General features: G+C 45.3%; 1 protein-coding gene and 1 pseudogene across 1 annotated transcript in view; one reads left to right on the top strand and one right to left on the bottom strand.

The window, feature by feature from the left end:
• TIAM2 (TIAM Rac1 associated GEF 2) overlaps positions 1-20,062 on the bottom strand; it is a 216,159-nt gene that overhangs the window by 164,109 nt on the left and 31,988 nt on the right. The window lies entirely within an intron of this gene.
• LOC123797480 (glyceraldehyde-3-phosphate dehydrogenase pseudogene) lies at positions 265-18,251 on the top strand (annotated as a pseudogene).

Below are 20,062 nucleotides of genomic sequence, written 5' to 3'. Positions count from 1 at the left end.
AAAACTGGAGGTTAGGGCAGCTGTTAAAATGTACACTCAGAACGAGGTTAGCTGCTGCTAAAGCAACAGACATGCCAAGACTCCACTGCAGGTCAGACGAACTTTCCAGCCACGGCCAAATCCAACAACAATCACAGCGCCAACGGCCCATCACTAATGAGCAAGCTTGGCAGCTAAGTAGGCAAAAATTCAGAAGACGTAAAGACTAAACCATATTCCATTATCTAATTTTTTTTTAAGACTTCAACAGAATCCAGGTATGAGATGAAGGAGCTGCAGAAGCAGCCCGTTGAGAAGACCACCCCAACCCAGGCCCCCTCCCGCCTCCAGGTAGGAGCCTACCCCACCGCTGAGTTCTCTGGGTCAGAAGAGGATAGGAGCCCCGACCTGGCTGCTCTCCCAGCCAAGAACCTCCGGAGGTCAAGGCCTTGCCCCGAGTTCACAGGTGTGTCTGCAGCCAGGTCAGGATGGCAACGCAGTCTCTGGTTTTGTGCTCGAACAAGCAGCCAAGTTGGACTGAAGATTTCAAGATCTTTCTGTTCAAGCATGCTGAGTTTATGTGTCTGTTGCGCCATTTACGGCACTATAAAAACGTCCTGCGGCGTCTCGGCCAAACTCTCCCACAGTCTTCATGCACCTTCCCGAAGACACCAGGACCTTCAGAGTCACCCTGCCAGCTCCGCTCCCTTGCCCCCGTGCCCCCAGCGCCACAGGCCCATATTTCCAACTCCTTCACCCAGAACGACCGAACTTTGCCTCCCTCTCTTACTCCCCCCTCGCCCTTCATGGCCACGACCACGGCCACGCTGTTCCTGGCAGCCTTGTGCGTTCCTCTGCCCTTTTCTTCTCCGTGTATCGTCTGCTCCGAATCTCTCACTGCTAAGGACAGCAGTAAGTCCCAAATCACAATTCTGAGATTATGGCGGTTCAACCACCCTACCCCAGTGTGAGCTGGGGGTGTGAGCTGGAGCCCTGACCGAGTGAGCGTGTCCCTGCACTGTGCACCGGTCCATCACTTCTGGCCTCACTCTAACCACATGCCTCTCTACTTGGCCTCAGCGGAGACGATGCCCTCTCTAATGCTCTCCAAACTCTGCTTCTGATCTCAGAGGCTTCTCCGAAGCCCTGTGGACAGACGGACGGAAGAAGGGGACAAGGGCCAGGCTGTGTGGCGCTGGGACTTCTCCTCCTCCCTGGGGTCAGGTTCGGGGCACGAAGGCCTGCAGGTGCCAGACAGCCTGGCTACTGGATGAACCTGGGACAAGGAGCTGGGCAGGGAACAAGCATCACCTGGGAAGGTGGTCAGTACAAAGGCGAAAGATGAAGACGCCGGACACCAGCCCCAGGCCAGATCTGAAACTTGGAGCCCATCTCTGCCCCTCCCTCCCTTTTCCTTGCCCACACAGGCATGGCTTCACAAAGCTGACGGGAAAACATCTCCACAGATGCACCCCCACAACCGCCTGCCATTGCTCCCACCATCGTCCCTCTCACCCTGCATCTCCAACAGGAACGGTTGTGTAACACATCGCAATCCCAGTGGCAGAAGCAAGCGTCCCCGGCCAGTAGGTGCCACTGAGAAGAGGGGGCATCGGGACATCAAGGGGCCGCTTAGGGCACAACACAGAGCAGACGCCCTGTACCCCAGTCCTCTGTCTGTCGGGCTTCCAATTCCAGGAGGCAGGAAGAGCAAAGGCTGCCTCTCTCCAGGCCAGCATGAGGAGGACAGGAACAAAAATTCTTTTAAAGAAAGCAAGCAAGCCAAACAAACAGCAGGGCTGGAAACAGGAAAAGCAGAGCGCCATGCTTCTGAAGGTGAGCGCTGTCCTTCCAGGGAGTCCTGGGGAGGAGGCAAAGAGAAGGGGCAGGACTGGGCACCAGGTGGGGAGGACAGATGGACTAGAGAGCTGAACACATTAGGGCTGAGCCCTCCATGCCCCTCCCCTGCCATCTCCTTCCCCTTTTTCTTCCCACAAAAATAGACCATTGAGGGCTGGGAGCCACAGCAGAGGGTTGAACCCATTGGTTAAAAGAAAACAGGCACTATGTCTGGGGAAAAGCCCAGTATATGCATGGGAGAGGAGTAAAAGGCAGTTTGGAACTTCCACATCAGAAAAGGCAGCCCCCCAGGGGTAAGACATACTTACAGGCACCCCCCTCCTTTCTTTGACAATTACGAGGGAAGCAGGGTCTGCCTGCAACTTACAAGAAGCCTATTTTGAAAGCTGTCTCTACACCTGCAGAGAAGATCAAAGCCAACTTCTCAGCTTATCAATGGAGTATATTCATCAAAACCCACCAGCAAGTAAAGATCACAAGTTATCTGAGGAAAAGTCAGAACATGAAAGAAAGGGCTATAATGAACAAACAGAACTGGCCCCAGAAGAAATCTAATTTGTAGGACAGAAGGAAACTTTTAAAAAATTCAGATCTAAAATAATAGGGCGTCCATAAAGCAAGACCAGGCTGCGATGGGAAAGAAGCCATCAGAGGAAAAGAGCTCTCAACAGGAAGAAAAAGAAATAAATTTAAAATTTCTGAAAAGAAACCTCAATGGATTTGAGAAATAAAATGAACCAAGCTAAATCCCAAGGCTGTGAACTAGGAGAAAATATTGAGAAACATTACACAAGAAAAAGTTAAGAGCCAGGGAAAATATATCCAGAGGTCCCACATCCAGTCAGGAAGAGTTTCAGCAGCAGCTGGAAGGGGAGGGAGCAAAACACCAGAGCATGAAGACAGCCACCCCCCCAGCTGACCAAAGTCCTGAGCCACCCATCCGGAAGGGCCCAACCGTCATCAGGCGAATGAAGACCCACTTCCAGAAGGCCACATCGCCCCTGTTCCTGCTCACACCAGGGGGGCTCTGCAACAGTGCCCCCTCAGGCACTTCAGAAACAAAAGTAGTGAGCCCGTCCTAGGTCTCCTGTACCCCGCCAGACTCCACGGTCGGGATTTGGAATGAGAAGAGGAAGAGACCAAAGGGGTGTCCCAAGATCTTGGGTCAAGTGCCAGCTTGTAACTAACTAGCTGACTGACCTGCTAGAGGTTGCTGGGTTTCCGACTCCCTGAAAACCCAGGGAGTATTATGTATCTCCTCCCTCTAGCCCCCTCGACGTTCCTGTCCCCTGCACAGCACAATCAGCCCAGAGTCCCTACAACACAGCGGGCCTGGACCCCCCCCCCTCCGCCCCCCTCCAAGATTCAGACTAGCTGGCCTGGGATGAGACCAAGGAAATCTTCGTCTTAAATTCCCCAGACGACTTGCGTATCCAGTGCTGAAAACCACTGGACGAGGAGGTTTCTAAAAGCCCCTCTGGCTCTGTGGACATGGGGAAGGGCATGGGGAAGAGCAGGCCACATGAACCTGGGTGTAAATCCACTTTCTGCCTCTTCCCACCCACGTGATGCTAAGTCTCGTATCCTGCCAGAAGCTGGCCTTCCTCATGTGTGTAATGGAGAGGATGATGCTTTCTCCCCCGCAACACAGGTCGAAACAAAATTATACGAGGAGGGGCACCTGTCTGGCTCCGTCGGTAGAGCACGCCGCCCTTGATCTCAGGGTGGTGAGTTCCAGCCTCTCACGGTGCATGGAGTCCACTTGAAAAAAAAAATGACACAAGAACCTGGATACAGCAACCGGCACCTAGTAGGTGACGGCAGAATGTAATTATTACAATTCTGTAATTCAGGCAACGAGGGGAGAAGTGAGCTAAAAAATTAGTGACATCCCTGAGTTCCCAGCTGAACAGGTCAACGGACGAATGGGGTCCTGCCGGCAGCGTAAACCTGATCAGGAGTGGCAGCTGAGAGGGTCCCAGATGCGAAGCCTGCCCAGCGCTGAAGGACAGCCGCCTGAAATAGGACGGGGCAGGAGCCCGCACCCACCCGGAGGCCCCAGGAAGGGCTTTCCTCCCCCAGTGATAAAGCACCTTAGATAGGAAGTCGAAGGAAAAGTAGAAGAAAGCCATAGCCCTGGCTCCGGGCCAGTCGGCCAACGAATTCCAATACAAACCCATTTCAACTGAGACGATTTGTTCATTTGAAAGCAAGTTGGTGGCAACATGCTGTTTATTTTCCTCTTGTGCTAAAAATAAGAATTTCCAAACTGACCTAATTAGGACTAACACCACACCAGCAGCATGAATAGCTCCGATGAAGAAGGAAAACGTCCGGAGTTCATTTCAAAACAAATCTTATTGTTTATATTTTAATTGAAGTGGTTTAAGAATTTAAACGAAAGAGTGTCTATACACCAAGTGTTCCCTGGTAATGAAGTTTAGAACCTTAAGGCGCGGATCTGAAAAGACTTAACGGACAAAATCAAAGCTGCGAAATGAACATGCCAAGTATTTTTTTAAAAAGTCTTTCTTCCTCCACTGACCAGAAACTCAGAACAATACAAAATTCCTCCTTGTTTTACTCATTCTCAGTATCATTTTTTTCCACCACACCCTCTTTCTTTGGAGTGCAGATCAAGCCAAAAATAATCTGGCTAAATTCAATCCAATGGAAATGGTTACTACATGTAAAAGAACAGAGTTTGAACTCCTTTTAATCTCATCTTTCCAGAGCCTAAAATAAGCAGAGGTGACCTCAATTCGCCACAAACATAAACAAGTTTTATAAAGTTTCTGCAAAATCTCGGGGGCGGGGGGAGGGGACTAAATTTTTTCCAATCATTTTCTATCACTCAAATAGCCCCACACAGTATAAAATCCCTACTTGAGTGATAATAGCGTCTAATTGGCTTAGAGACCTTGTTTTTCACCTTTAATTTAGGATCCAAATTCTAGTTTTGTCCAAGAAGTGAAAACGAGTTTGGCAAACATACCCCAGTGCTCAACTAGCATCTGAATAATAGGCAATCTGGACGCTGAAATCTACATCTAAAAGTATGGGATTTGGCTGAGCTGGAAGTGCATGGCAGCTGCCCTGACTCCATTAGGCTTTACAAGGACCGCGCGCGCTCCCTCCTCCTCATGAACTCTGCTACAAAAAAAAAGAATGTAGTCTATTCTTTGATTTTTGCCTCCATTTTCACAAGAGGAAGTAAATCTATATTACTTCTGAAAGCTCTATTTTTCATGCGAAAGAAAAAAAAAGAATTTATTCTATTACGGGAAGTAAAACAAAGCAACACGAAAACCAGAATTGCACAATTGCTTACTCCGCACGTGTCACGCCTCGTTAAATGTCTTCCTGCCTGACATTCTGCAAGTCGCTCCCAAGGAGTCCATCTGGTCACTAAGCGATGCTTTCAATGACAAAGGCTCCCTAACACCTCCATCAAGGCCTGACTGACACTGAGGAATTCCCCTAGGTAATGAGATTATTCTAATCTCTGATTGATGAAGTATTTTTCTAAGTAAGGAAACAGATATGAAGACGAATAGTGGGGGGAAGGGGGAGGAGAAAGTAATTACCAGACAAAGAAGAGAAGACCATGCATCTTCTCTGACATGGGGATACCTCAAGGTCATAATTATCATGGAAATTTTATACAATTTCTCAGAAGATGCCTCTACAATTTTAGTATGCAACACTCCAGGCGAGAAATTCAAAATTAATTGGTTTGGGTCAAAGGTCACTTCGTAGTGCTAAATTACAGTACAAATTATTGCCAAGTTGAAGTTTGGAAAAAGGGTTAAATTCAACACGGACTAGAGTGAGTTTCAACTACACAAACCATTTTCCATCCCCCAGAGCTTCCCAACTATCTGTCAGTCTTCTGAATGTATAACACGTTTTTCCAGATCTTTTTGCTTCTGAGAATAAAGCTCAGAGGAAGTAAGCAGTTTGCTACAGGCAGTTCCTTTATTCTCCCTCTCATTCTGGAACAGAGACAAGGTACGTTAAACTAAGGAAGCTTAAGCTTCACGGATCCTTCCAGGCCCTGCGAAGGGCCCCGAAGTGTGTTCACAACAGGCATCCTATTAGAAGTTACAGGAAAAAATGGTCTTCTTTTTAACAGAACCCCAAATTGTATGAGCGGAGGCCCAACAAAATCTGGATTGTCCCGGACCTACACTCCACTTCTCACACCTTTTACCTCATCATCCAACAGCTTCTGGAAATGTCGGGGAAGGCAAAGAAACAAACACAATCCTCATGATGCCACCAGGGCCATCGGGATTTTGTCTTCAAGACATGGCCCAGGCAAGACTTCAAGTAGTTTCTTACTTCTCAGGCTAGAGGGAGGCACTTCATTATTGCCAAAGAGGATTGAAACAATTCTGGCAATCCAAACTTTTTTGGAGGACTGACCAAAAACATCACTCTTAAGTTGAAAACTCAGTATATGTTAATTTAACTGCCCATGGTAAAACTGTGTACAGGGGCTCTTCTATATATATTTTTTTTTTAATTCAAGATTTTATTTATTTGAGAGCCAGAGAGAGCAAGAGAGCGCACACATGAGCAAGGAAGAGAGACAGATGCCGCAAGATAAGGAAAAACACCTAGAAGCAGACTCATCACTGAGCAGGGAGCCCGACACGGAGCTCAATCCCAGCACCCTGAGATCATGACCTGAGCGGAAGGCAGATGCTTAACCGACTGAGCCACCCAGGTGCCCCCAAAATTACATATTTAATTATGGTAAAATATACATGACAAAATTTGCCATTTGAACCATTAAGTGCACAATTCAGTGGCATTAAGAACATTCACACCCATGTACGCTCATAACCACCATCTGTCTCCAGAACATTTCCATCTTACAAAACCGAAACTCCGTGCTCATTAAACACTAGCTCTCCATTCCCCCTCCATCCCCAGTCCCGAGCAACTACAGTTCTACTTTCTGTCTCTATGAATTGTCCTATAAATTGTCCTATAAACTGTCCCTATAAACTCCTCATCTCATTCCTTCCTGTCTCTATGAATTGACTACTCCAAGTATCTCCTATAAGGGGTATAAGCGGTAACATATGCTGATCTGTGACCGGCTTGTTTCACTTAGCATGAGGTCCTCAAGGTTCATCCATGTTGCAGCATATGTCAGAATTTCCTTCCTTTTTAAGGCGGAATAATATTCCATTCTGTTTACCACATTTCGTTTATCCATTCATCTGTCCACGGACAACTGTGTTACTTCCACGTTTTGGTCACTGTGAATAGTGCTGCTCTGAATATGCTACAGATACCTGTTTGAGTCCCTGCTTTCAATCCTTCTGGAGTATATACCCAGAAGTGGAACTGCTGGATTGTGCGGTTATTCTATTCTTAATTTCTTGAGAAACCACCAGAATGTTTTCCTTAGCGACTGCACCATTCTACAGTCCAACCAATGGTGCACCAGAAGGGCTCCAATTTCTCACATCTTTGCCAACATTTATTATTTCCCAGTTTTTTGTTTTGGGAAACTTTTTGGAAATAGCCATTCTGATGAGTGTGAAGGGGTACTTCACTGTGGTTTTGATTAGCAATACTCAGCATCTTTTTATATGCTTATTGGCCATTTGTACACTTTCTAGTCCTTTGCCTAGGGGGACGTAAGTCTCTTGCTCAACGTTTTGGAAGCCCTGTACTTGCTAGCCCATTCCAGCTGAATCCACTTATGGTAAATATGCTGCAAGACCGGGAGAAACACCTAGAAGTGGAGAAGCAGAAACTGACCTTGTTTATAAACAATAACTGGGTTTGACTTTGTTCGTGAAGAACAGGTCTTTCGTTCTCTGTGACAAGAACTAACACGTACTGGGATTTCGTTGGGTCCCAAGCATTGTACTCAATGCTTTACATACACTGTCTCATTTAATTCTCACAATAATGCTATGGACACAATTAGTAGCCCCTGTTTAAGGATGAGAAAACCTGAGATTTGAAATAGCTAAAGTACTTTGCTGCAAATCACAGAGATGGGGAACTGATGAGCTGAACTCCCACCAGCACTGTAGAATTTAGGGACCCAAGTTCTCAGCCATTGCATTCTGCTCTCCTAGTGCATCAAATACACGAATACTAAGCCCAGGAACATAAGAGCTAAGCAAACAGCGACACTTTAAGGTAAAAAGTAGAACTCAAAGGCCTTTTAGGACCATCATTTAGGGACTGAACATTTGTGTCCCCTTCCCCCCATTCATATGTTGAAATTTTAACCCCTAATGTGATGGTATTAGGATGTGGTGTGTGGGTAGGTGAAAAGTTTAGGAAGGTGGAGCCCTCATGGATGGGATTAGTGCTCTTAGAAAGAGGCCCCAGAGAGCTTCCTTTCCCCTCCTGCCACGAGGACACAGTGAGAAGACAGTTGCCTATACCAGGAAGCAGGCTCTCCCGGAATCCTCTGGTGCTTTGATCTTGGAATTTCCAGCCTCCAGAACTATGAAAAATAAATGTTTGTGCCATGCTTAAACAAAGAGTTTAACAAAATCATAAATTTTACAAACAATTTCACAATCATAACCAAAAATTTACAGTATTTTTGTGATAGCAGCCTGAACAGACTAAGAAATTGGTACCAAGAAGTGGGGGTGTTGCTGTAACAAATACCTTCAGGACTGGGTAACAGGTAGGGGCTGGAAAAGTTTGGAGGAACATGCTAGAAAAATCCCACACTACCATATGTGGACCTTTAAAGATGATTCTGGGGAGGACTCAGGAAAGAGCTATACAGAAAGTGGTGTGGTCTCAATGTTTGGGTCCCCCCCCCCAAAATTCATAACTAGAAACCCCAATCTGCCAAGTGATCGCAGTAGTAGGTGGGACTTTTGGAAGGTGACTAGGTCGTGAGGGTGGAGCCCTCATGCACGAGATTAGTGCCCTTACAGAAGACAGCACAGAGAGCTCGCTAGGCCCTTCTGCCAAGTGAAGATACAAGAACGTAGCCACCTGGAAGAGGGCCCTCACCTGACCATGCAGGCACCCTAACCTTGGAGGGCCAGCCTCCAGAACTCTGAGAAATAAAGTTCTATTGTTTATGAGCTACTCAGTCTGTGGTATTTTGTTATAACCAGGCTGAAAGGACCACAACAGAAAGCTTCCATTTGCTTCAAGAATACTTAAGTAATCATGAGCAGAGTGTGTGTAGCAATATGGACGTTAATAGTCATCGTGATGAGGTCTCAGATGGAAATGAGGACGTTACTGGAAACAAGAGGAAAGGCAATCCCACTGTGAAGTGTCAAAGAACTCGGCTGACTTGCATTGGCGGTCCAGTGTTTTGTGGAAGGTTGAACTTGGGAGTGAGGAAACTGGATATTTAGCTGAAGTAATTTCTAACAAAGTGTTGAAGATGCAGGCTGGAAGCTGTTTGCTTTTCCATGTTCACAGCTGGAGAGGAATTTGCCTCAGGATGAACAGTTACTTTAAGGCTCACTCATACCTGATTTAGATGAGACTTTGGACTTTTAAAGTTGATGCTGGAATGACTTCAGACTTTGGGGGCTGTTCAGATGAATGAATGTGTTTTGCATTTGAGACAGACATGAATTTGGGGGTGGGGGGACTTGGCAAATGTTATGGACTGAATGTTGGTGGCTCCCCAAATGGATATGCTGAAATCCCAACCCCCCAGTGGGATGTTATTTGGAGGCAAGGCCTTTGGGAGGTAAATAGGTTACGATGGTGGAGCCTTCAGGAATGGCAGTAGCACTCTTATAAAAGAGGCCCCAGTGAACCCACTCACCCTTCTGCCACGTGAGGATGCAGCGACAAGCTGGCAGTCTCCAATCAGAAAGTAGGCTCTCACCAGACACCACATTCGCTTGAACTTTGATTTTGGACTTCCAGCCTCCAGAACTAGGAGAAATAGACGTTTGCCATTGAAGACACCCAGTTATGGTAACTTTGTTATAGCGGCCAAACTAAGATGTTATCTGCTATGGTTCCCTATAAACTCCTCATCTCATTCCTTCTGAACGGTTTTCTTTTTGAATTTGATTGTCCTCAGCTCCACACTTAGCCTGGACAACCTCTACCTAAGCTCACAGACCCTGGGAAGACCCCAAGAATCACCATGATACCCATTAAGGAGCAGCATTATGTAGCATTTCTATAGAAAATAGAAGAAAAACTTCAAAATAATAAAGACAGCTCAGTCACCCAAATCAAGGCTTTTTTCATAAAGGGAGAAAACTATACAAATTACAGAAATGCTAATAATGGTGCTCCATTCCAACCTCATTACAATTGGCGGGGGGGGGGGGGGCACTTCTGGTGAGGGCATGCCAGGAGGGCCCTACCTCCAGAACCAACCCCCAGGAGAGGCTGGAAGCTGGCTGTGACAAACAGCCAAGAATGTTCCTGTCACCTCACACAGCACTCTTACTTCATGCACCCGAATCCTCTTGCATGGGGGTGAGGGGAATTCAGGAGAACCAAGTGTGAAATGTGAACAGTGCCCCTGGAGACGTGCAACATAGAGGCCAGGAATTCAGAGACGTGGCAACTCAGGGTACATCACAGCCTTGCTCCTCCCGAATGCCACTAATCCCAGGAGAGCTCCCTGGAGAGCCGATATTTGTAGGTTTCCCCCCCACAACCTATGGCTGCAAAATACAACATTCATCAAAGGAACCACTGCAATCAAATCTCTAAGTGTTTGCTGAGGATCCACCATGAACCTTAACTTACTATCCCAGGTACTACCGGGCATGAAAGTGACTCATGACATCTGCTCCTCCTGAGCTTATATTTCAGACTGGAATATATACCTGCACATTGAACAGGAGATTACATACACTGTATGTAAACAGGTTACATGTTATAGATCTAACATATATTATATATATAACAGAAAATTATATATAGGAGAAGTATGTATAAGACAGATTATATACATAATTAAATTTTATATAGTCTTTAACAGAGGACTATATGTATATTCTATACATAATAAAGATTATGCATATTATTTTTTCTTTTATTTATTCAGTTGAGAGAAAGAGAGGGCATGCACAGGCAGGGGGAGGGCCAGAGGGAGAGGAAGAAGCAGGCTCCCTGCTGAGCAGAGTTCCCAACAGGGGGCTCCAACCAGGACCCCGGGATCAGGACCTGAGTCGAAGGCAGACGCTTAACAACTAAGCCACCCAGGTGTCCCTTGATGCAAATTTTAAAAACAAGGGGAAGAAAGAAGAGACTAGGACAGAGAGACACCAGGGCTGGGCCTGTATGGCAGGATGACCATGAAAGAGGCAGCAAGCAGGTGACTATGCAGGCCAAGGAGAGTGGGCTCCCATGAAACCAAACCTTTCGGCACCTTGATCTTGGACTTCCAGCCTCCAGAATGAAGAGACGATAATTTTATGTTGTTAAAGCCAACAGCAACAACAAAACAGGATTCTCTTAGAGGGCCAATTTTAAGACAAGATAAGATCATTGAAAACACATCTGGTAAGCTACCAAGGCAGAAGCCACTTGTTCTGGCATTAAGGCAGAGATCCCCACAACCAATACTGTTCTGGGACGAGCTGCCAAAGGAGGCCCAACAGCACCAGGGTTGGACCTCCTGAAGATGGCAACCAAGGGAGGATCTCAGGCCCACACCATCGCTTCCAATTCATAGGAGGAAGCAGAATGGAGGTCACAGGAGTTGAGGTCAGCCATCCACTCCTGGAGTGAGTACCCTCATGACAGAGACAAGCAGCTGATGTCCTGTCCCGAGGCAGGGCTCTGGCCATGCAGACACGAGAGGCTGGTGGCATTTCTCCCCTTTCTAAGGGGGTGAAGATGCTGTTTGGTGCAGGAGTGCAATGGTAGTCAGCCCAACCCACTGCCTTGCCCCATGCCCCCGCCACACCCGGACTGACTCTGTTTCCCAGTTTTGTCTTTTACCTCTAGCAGCCCCTTCTAAATCTATAGTTTCTCAAAAAGCTTCCTTACTCTCAAATAACGCAAAACCGCCCCACCTCTCAGGATTCCCTCCCCCCTTCATCTCAACCAGCATCACCCACAGAGTCAGAGAGCACTGAAAACTAGAACAAACAGCAGAATACAAATAAGGGAATTCTACCCGATGGCCCCAAGTAACAGAGAGACGAGGAGGTCTGGAAGCGAGAGAAGATAGAGAAGATGTGAGCTCAATACATGAGTAGAAATGCCACTGGACGTGTAACAGCTCGCCCTGTTACATGACATCACAGAATTTATAAAGCCCTTCGTACATCCTACCTCCTACGTCCTCCCTACAATCCTTTATTTGTGGTCCCACAACCGTTAAAACAGTGGAGCTGGGATGCCTTTGGTCTGAAAAAACTGAGCATTAACACTTCTCAAAAATCTCTTATTTATACCAGAATGTCTGTATAATTCATCTCTTCCCATTAAATGAATGGCAGTAAAAACCCCTGTTATCCTTCCTCACATTTAGGAAATTACATAATAATGAAAGAATTATAATTAAGGCAAGGTCAACTCCAACCTCTGACTGCAGCTGCTGGAAACATACTACCCCATCTATCCGGGAGATCGATAAGCAACCCGTACATCCCAGTATTCCAGAGCCCTCTCCAATAGGAAGTCACAAGGTAGCCTCCACCCCCTGCCTCGATTTAAGCCCATTTCCTCCAGACCACTGCTCTATAGACCATATAATGACCCACTGTTCATAACACCCTCGCCTACTCCTCATTTTAAAAAGTCTAAGTTTAGTTTCGTAATCTTAGTCATAAGCACAGTGTTTTTCACACTAGCTTCTTAAATCAGCACTGCCGTACTCCACATCTTCAACGCTTTGCTGAACAGACAGGAAAAGACAAAGGAAAAAAGGCAGTCCGTGTTCACTCGGCATATCCTCCGCATTTTGCGTCCCATCTGCAGCTGGCCACGAGGGAAGAGTGGTTAAGCGAAAGTGGAAATATGGCATTCTCTCTTTGTGACATGTCCTCGAAGGCAGGCGGCATCAAGAACAAAGCGCCAGTCTCTTTAACCCCCCACTTCCCATCTCAGAGAAAAGAGGGGGGGCAGGGCAGGTGAAACCCAGCACACCCAAAGCCAGCTAGCAGATGGTGGGCCAGAGGGCACCAGGGAGCTGAGATGCTTCTCACAACAGGTGGGTAATCGGAAGGATGACGAGGGCAAGAAGGCTTCCTCGAGCTTGGAGCACTGAGAGCCTTTCCTTTAATTTACTATGATCCTTATCATTCAGGTATGCTCACTTTGGGAAAACTGACCAAGATCCAACATGATTTGTGCTCTTTATACTTCGGTAAAAAGATTTTTTTTTTTTTTTTAATACTCCTTACTTAGCAAATCTTACAAGAGAGAAAATTCTCCAAGTCAAGTTCTACTTTCTCCTATGACAGGAGAAGAAGATCGCCTCGTTACTTCTTAACAGTGAAAATGGAGAAACAAAGAATTCCTTATGGTTGGCTACATGGTACAAAAACAGGATAGAGAACAGAGATCCGGCCAACCACAGCGTCGGATAAAGATGCAGAACAGCAATGGGGACAGTAAAGAGTAGGGACTCCGAAACAAACCCTCAAGAACACAGTGAAAAGTATTCATGCCGACCCACAACTTCAGGGGAAAAGAGCATTTAGTAGTGGGTAAAAGGAGTGAGCTGTGATTTTCTTTTTTCAGGACAATAAAGACAGATTTTAATTTTAGAGCCTTAATCATCTGATAGATAATTGCCAGCTACCAGACTAAGGGAAAAAAATGGTTAACAGCTTACTTAAGACCTAACATATGCCAGGTACGGTTCCAAGCTCTTCATAGCATTTCAGGCTCACAATGAAATTTGAGGTGGAGATTTTATTGCCCCCATTTTACAGATGAGAAAGCTAATAAGGTTCAGAAAATTTACAAAAGAGCGTACATATAATAAACAGTTCAGAGAGAAAAGACCTGAATCAGATCAAATTCCAAAGATGATGCCCCTCCTAGTACACTACCCGGGACTGTCAGGCAGCTTGGAAGAAAGTTCTTGAACAACAGGACAGAGAAACTCTGAAGTAACAACTAGGTGAAGAAGAACAGAGAGAGTTATGGAGAGGCTTGCCTTAAGAAGGCGGCAAATCTCTCAGAAGGAAGCCCTGAACCTAACAACTAATAATTTTTGATTTCTGAACGCTAAGAATTGTAGAGCTAACAGGGACCTTGAGGATCAACTCACTTTCCATGGAAAAAAAGAAAAAGGAGTAAATAACATTTCAACACATTTCCCCCCACCTCTCTTTTTCATTCAACATTTGTCAACAAATGTTTGCTGGGTGCCTCCTGTGTTTTAGGGCATCATTAACATTCTAATCAACCATCTCCTCTAACTTTCCACCTAAAAGACCTAAATAATGCACACGGGTACACGGTTATTCTTTCTTTCTTCAACATGCCCAGATAGATTTACCAGAAAGTGCATTAACTATTGTTAACAAAGCATCGAATATAAGCTCCAAGTCCCAGGAAACGTGAAAATTCTATAGAAATTTTCATAGTGGGGCATCTGGCTGACTCAGTCGGAAGAGCACGCAACTCTTGATCTTGGGGCCAGGCGTTTGAGCCCCATGTTGGGTGTAGAGATTCCTTAAATAAACTTTACAAAAAAAAAAAAAAAACAGAAAAGAAATTTTCAGGGCACCTGGGTGGCTTAGTCAGTTGAATGACCGACTCTTGGTTTCGGCTCAGGTCTGATCTCAGGGTCTTGAGACTGATACCCACGTTGGGCTTCAGGCTCAGCAGAGAGTCTGCTTGAGATTCTTTCTCCCTGCCCCTCCCACCACTTGCTCTCTCTCTCTAAATAATAAAATCTTAAAAATTAAAAAATAACTAGAGAAAAAGAAATGTTCATGCTAAAAAAAAAAAAATCTTGGTACCATCACAGCCTTCCGAGAGTCTTTTACTTCAGTCAAGCAAGGACTATGTGTAGGACCCTGTCCCAGAATTAATCACGCTCCACTGACAGTCATTTGTATTAACAAGATTTGTAATGTTTTAACATATGATTTTGATGAGAGCAAGAACTTCCAGGCTTTTCCAGAGGCCTCCTTGGGGACTAAATTAGGTTTAATTTTCTTAATTACGGAAAAAAGGAATTGAATTTAATTCCAAATTGCTTAGACTTTACAGTTCCAGGGAGGATGATCTCGATCTCTCTCTCTCTCTTTCTCTCTTTCACACACACACACACAAATAACATGGTATTTGCAAAACTCCAAAATTATTCAGAGTCTCCTGATTTAAACACAGGAAAATAGCTAGCAAAATTAAATTTACCACTTAGACATCCATCCAGCAAATGAAAAATCAGCACCATCATTAAACAAAATAATAGGCTCATTTCCTCCAAACCGTATCTCTACTACCTTTTTCTCTTCAGTTGTGAAAGCTTCTTTGACCCTGACAGTTTCATTAATACAAGTTTATATTTCCCTAGATTTATTTAAGGTAGGGATGCCTGGCTGGCTCAGTAGGTAGAGCATCTGACTCTTGATCTCAGGTCGTGAGTTTGAGCCCCATGTCAAGTATAGAGATTACTTCTAAAAATTAGTAAAACTCCCTCTCCCTCTGCCCTTCTCCCTGCTTGCATGCGCACACACACATGCACGCTCGCTCTCTAAAAATAAATTTAAAAAATAAAAATTTTTTAAAGTTTATTTAAGGTGGATTTTGTTATTTTCAGTATGGATCCTCTAAACATTAAAAATATTTATTTATAAGTAGCTAATGAAAATGTTTTTAAACTTTATTCTTAAAATCTTCATAATACAGAGCATCTACAAAAACATTTACAACTAACATTACACTTACTGGTGAAGACTGAATAATTTCTACCTAAGACCAGGACAAGCCAACATTTTCTTGGAGGCACTAGCCAATGTGATAAGGCAGGAAAAATTGGTTAGGTAACCTAGCCAGGATTCAAACATGGGACTCACAGTCTGTCATAGGCTCTGAGGCAGAAGCTCCATGAAGAAGCAACTGATAAAAAGGCTTCTTTCATTTTTTTGATTCACTCAGTTGCAGGAACATAGCAAACATCTAAATGAAGATATCCAATTAGAAGCTAATAACACTAGACCCATTAGAGTGGTCCCACCTAGAGGTGTATTAACTGGGTGGAAATGGAGATATACAAATGGTAGTTGAAAGCAGGGGCAAAAATATGATTATCCTAAAAGGATAAAGAGGACCGGGGATGGTCCCCTAAGGAGAATGTCATCTTATGACAGTGGGAAGAAGATGGAGAATCCAAAGGGCAACAGGAAAGGAATGACGAACAAAGAAGGAAGAAAGACAAGAGAAAGGGGCTAGGCCAGAAGCCAATGGCTGCAGATGCTTCAAGAAAGAGAAGAGAGACAAGAGTGTTCAAGGAAACAGAGCTGCTCTAAGAAAAATGTACACAAGAACAATCTCTTGGGCAAAATTTCTTTTTCTGAGTATAACTCATATCTGGCATAGTTCTTTTTTAAAGAAGCTAAGTCTTTCTATTCTTAAACTTCTTGTTATCTGTAAACCTGAAACACTTGCTTTGCTTCTACTCTGGATTTCAGAACCAAAGCGTTATACCAACTACGAGATGAGGGAATATCATAAAAAAGATATTTTTAAGCCACTGATATTATAGACCACAGATAAAATATAACTTTATGCTTTTGAGCAACATTATCTTTTTCACTGATGCCCTGGAAGAGAAGCCAGCTGCCCTCCAGGAATTAAGAGTATAAAACGTAGGGGCACCTAGGTGGCTCAGTTGATTAAGCATCTGACTCTTGATCTCGGCTCGGGTCTTCATCTTAGGGTCATGAGTTCAAGCCCCTCGTTGGGCTCCATGCTGGGTATGGAGCCTACTTAATAAAAATAAAAAATAAAATCAAATAAAAAGTATAAAACTTAACCATGGCTCCTAAAAGATCACAGAAGTGGCCCAGTGGTAACACCACAAAACTTGATCTCCCTGGGCTTCCTTCCAACAGGGCTTAGGGCTGCAGAGGTCCTGAGGTCATCACTGTGGCAATGAATAGACCCAGCTGTATTAGCCTATTCCCAGTATCCAGGAAGGGAGCCCTAAGACCTGGGAACAAGGAAAATCAAAAGCAGTCTGACCAGATGTGTTTAATGTACAATATGGCAGTCACACATGCAAGGCACGATCACAGCCAATACAGAGAGAAAATGCAAATGACCTATGGTCCTGGAATCTCAAACTACAATAACTTAACACATAGTTAAAGACAGGAAATATTAGACCAAAATTATTTTAGTCTATATACAACACAAATGTTTAAAAAAAAAAGGTCTCCTGGCTCTCTGCTCCTTCCCATTCGACAGACACCTGCAGCTACTGGTGCTGTGCCAGCTGCATCCCCAAGACGTGACGGTGAAGGTCGGAATAAATGGATTTGGCTGTATCGGGCTGCTTTTAACTCTGGCAAAGTGGATACTGTTGCCATCAATGACCCCTTCGTTGCCCTGAACTACATAGTCTACATGTTCCAGTATGATTCCAACCACAGCAAATTCAACAGCACAGTCAAGGCTGAGAACAGGAAAGCTGTCATCAATGGAAAGCCCATCTCCATCTTCCAAAAGCGAGATTCCCACCAACATCAAACAGGGGTGATGCTGGTGCTATCTTGTGGAGTCCACTGAGGGCTTCACCACCAGGGAGAAAGATGGGGCTCACTTGAAGGGTGGGGCCGAGAGGGTCATCATCTCTGCCCCTTCTGCTACTGCCCCATGTTTATGATGGGTGTGAACCATGAGAAGTATGACAACTCCCTCAAGATTGTCAGCAAGGGCTCCTGCACCACCAACTGCTTGGCCCCTCTGGCCAAGGTCATCTATGACAACTATGGCATTGTGGAGGGACTCATGACCACAGTCTATGCCATCGCTGCCACCCAGGAGACTGTGGACAGCCCCTCTGGGAAGCTGTGACATGACAGCTGAGGGGCTGCCCAGAACATCATCCTTGCTTCTAGTGGCACCACTTAGGGATGGCTGTAGACAAGGCCATCCCTAAGCTGAATGGGAGCTGGCATGGCCTTCAGTGTCCCCACCACCAACACGTCAGTCGTGGATCTGACCTGCCCCTGGAAGAAAGCTGCTAACTGCAAAGACATGTGGTGAAGCAGGCACTAGGGGGCCCCTTTAAGGACATCCTGGGCTCCACCAGGGACCAGATTGTCTCCTGTGACTTTAACAGTGACACCCACTCTTCCAGCTTTGATGCTGGGGCTGGCATTGCCCTCGATGACCACTGTGTCAAGCTCATTTTCTGGTAGGACAATGAATTTGGCTACAGCAACTGGGTAGTGGACCATACTTGCGAGGGCAAGAGGAAGAGAGAGGCCCTCAGATGCTGCTAGGGAGTCCTTGCCCCAACTCATCCCCCAACACACTGAGAATCCCCTGCTTCCACACAGGTTCCACTCCAGACTCCCCGAACAAGGCGAGGGGCTTGGGGAGCCTACCTTGTCATGTACCATCAATAAAGTATATTATACCCCCCCAAAAAAAAGTCTCCTGCATTAAGCCCCACTTTGGCTCCTCTGCACTCAGGGGGACACTGCTTGAGATTCTCCCTCTCCCTCTGCCCCTCCCCACTCACCCCCCACCCATGCGCGTGCATGCACTCTCTCTCAAAATAAATAAATCTTTAAAAAACAAACAACAATTGATAGGACAATTAAGTCACACTTTTAATCAACTAATTTAATTAGCAGGGAGACGTATTTATGAAAGTGCATTTTCACAGTGGGATGTGGGGCACACCATCAAAGGGGTGAATATACTAGAAGGCATCCTGTGAATACCAATTGTGTGGCATTTCATGAAAATTCTCAGCCATATATAACAAAGAAGTAACAATACTCAGGGAGGACAAAGACCCTCATGGGAGCTCATTCTACCAAAACCATGAATGCATTCTTAAATTTTAAATTTTATGGCTATTAGCATCATTACCATGCGAGAAACTTCCTTACCTATTATTCCCCAGGTCTTCTAACAAGAGGCAGAGAGACCTCGATTCAAACACAGGAAACTCTCTAAAATGAGAGGTTTAATCTCATCATCTGCAACTACAGCATCTCCCTTGTTGAGCCATGAGCTCAGAGCAGGGCACTTACCAGAAGTATTTATAGTGAACAACAGAATCCAAAAATCTAACGTCCACCCTTATAGAGAAACAGCTTTCTTCCAAGAGTTACGCCACATAAGTGAGGGAAGTAAGCAAACACAGTCTTCCACCATCACATGAGGGACGGGCGGACATTCCCCGCCTGGTGCCCAACGCCTGAGCAGACGGCCCCTCAGCAGTGGGGTGACCGTGACCAGGAGGCTTGTGATTCTGAAGCAGAATAAAGGCAGAGATGGTCACCTAGTTCCTTCTTACAGCCAGCCCTGGTCCCATCCCTGGTGAGCACGGCCTGCCAACCTTCATCTCTCCAGGTCACATCACAAAACGTAAGCAGCCATCACAAGATTTTCAAAATCAAGTTTACCAAAAGGAGGAAGTTCAGTTTCAACTTGAACACCCTCAGCCACTTCCCTTGTTTTCCAGGGAAAAGGCCTGAAGATTCATCACAACTTGGCCGGGGAAATGGCTGAGGCATAAAGCGTTTTCCCTCTAACATGCAATAATGATATTCCAGAAAGGTCTTGCACCAGGGGCGCTGGGGGTGGGGAGATGTCACTCTCCTCTTATCACTGGATCACCCTCTTTACCTGTGTACCCCAGCCACCTTCCCTGCCTCACCTCCCATGTCTGATCGTTCATCCATCCAGCTGCCAGCCTATCAGGCTTCCTCTTACTGATTTTAGGAAGTTATCATAAAGTAATTCGGAAATCATTTCAAGCCCACTTGCTTCTACAGGTGATAAACTATGAAACTTTCAAAGAACAGCAAATCCTTATTTCACATAGCTCCTGAGTACAGAAAAAGCTCCATTTCAGGAACCCTAACGCACCAATCAAGAAATGAGGAATGAACATTGTTCCTCCTTTAATGGATAAGATATCAACTTAGTCAACCAAAAATCCGTTGGAATGATTAAGCAAGTTCAGTAGGGGACCACAGAGTAAATATAAAAAAATGAGTAAGTTTCTACCTGTTAGTGATAACCACTTAAAAATTGAGGGGAAAATTCCTTTTTTATCACCTGCAAAAATTACTTT

This window comes from Ursus americanus, chromosome 11 (assembly GCF_024610735.1).
Source record: "Ursus americanus isolate L20-20 chromosome 11, mUrsAme1.1.p, whole genome shotgun sequence".
Lineage (NCBI taxonomy): Eukaryota > Metazoa > Chordata > Mammalia > Carnivora > Ursidae > Ursus > Ursus americanus.
Note: the sequence above shows the minus strand (reverse complement) of the source record. Positions and strands in the feature narration are given on the sequence as shown.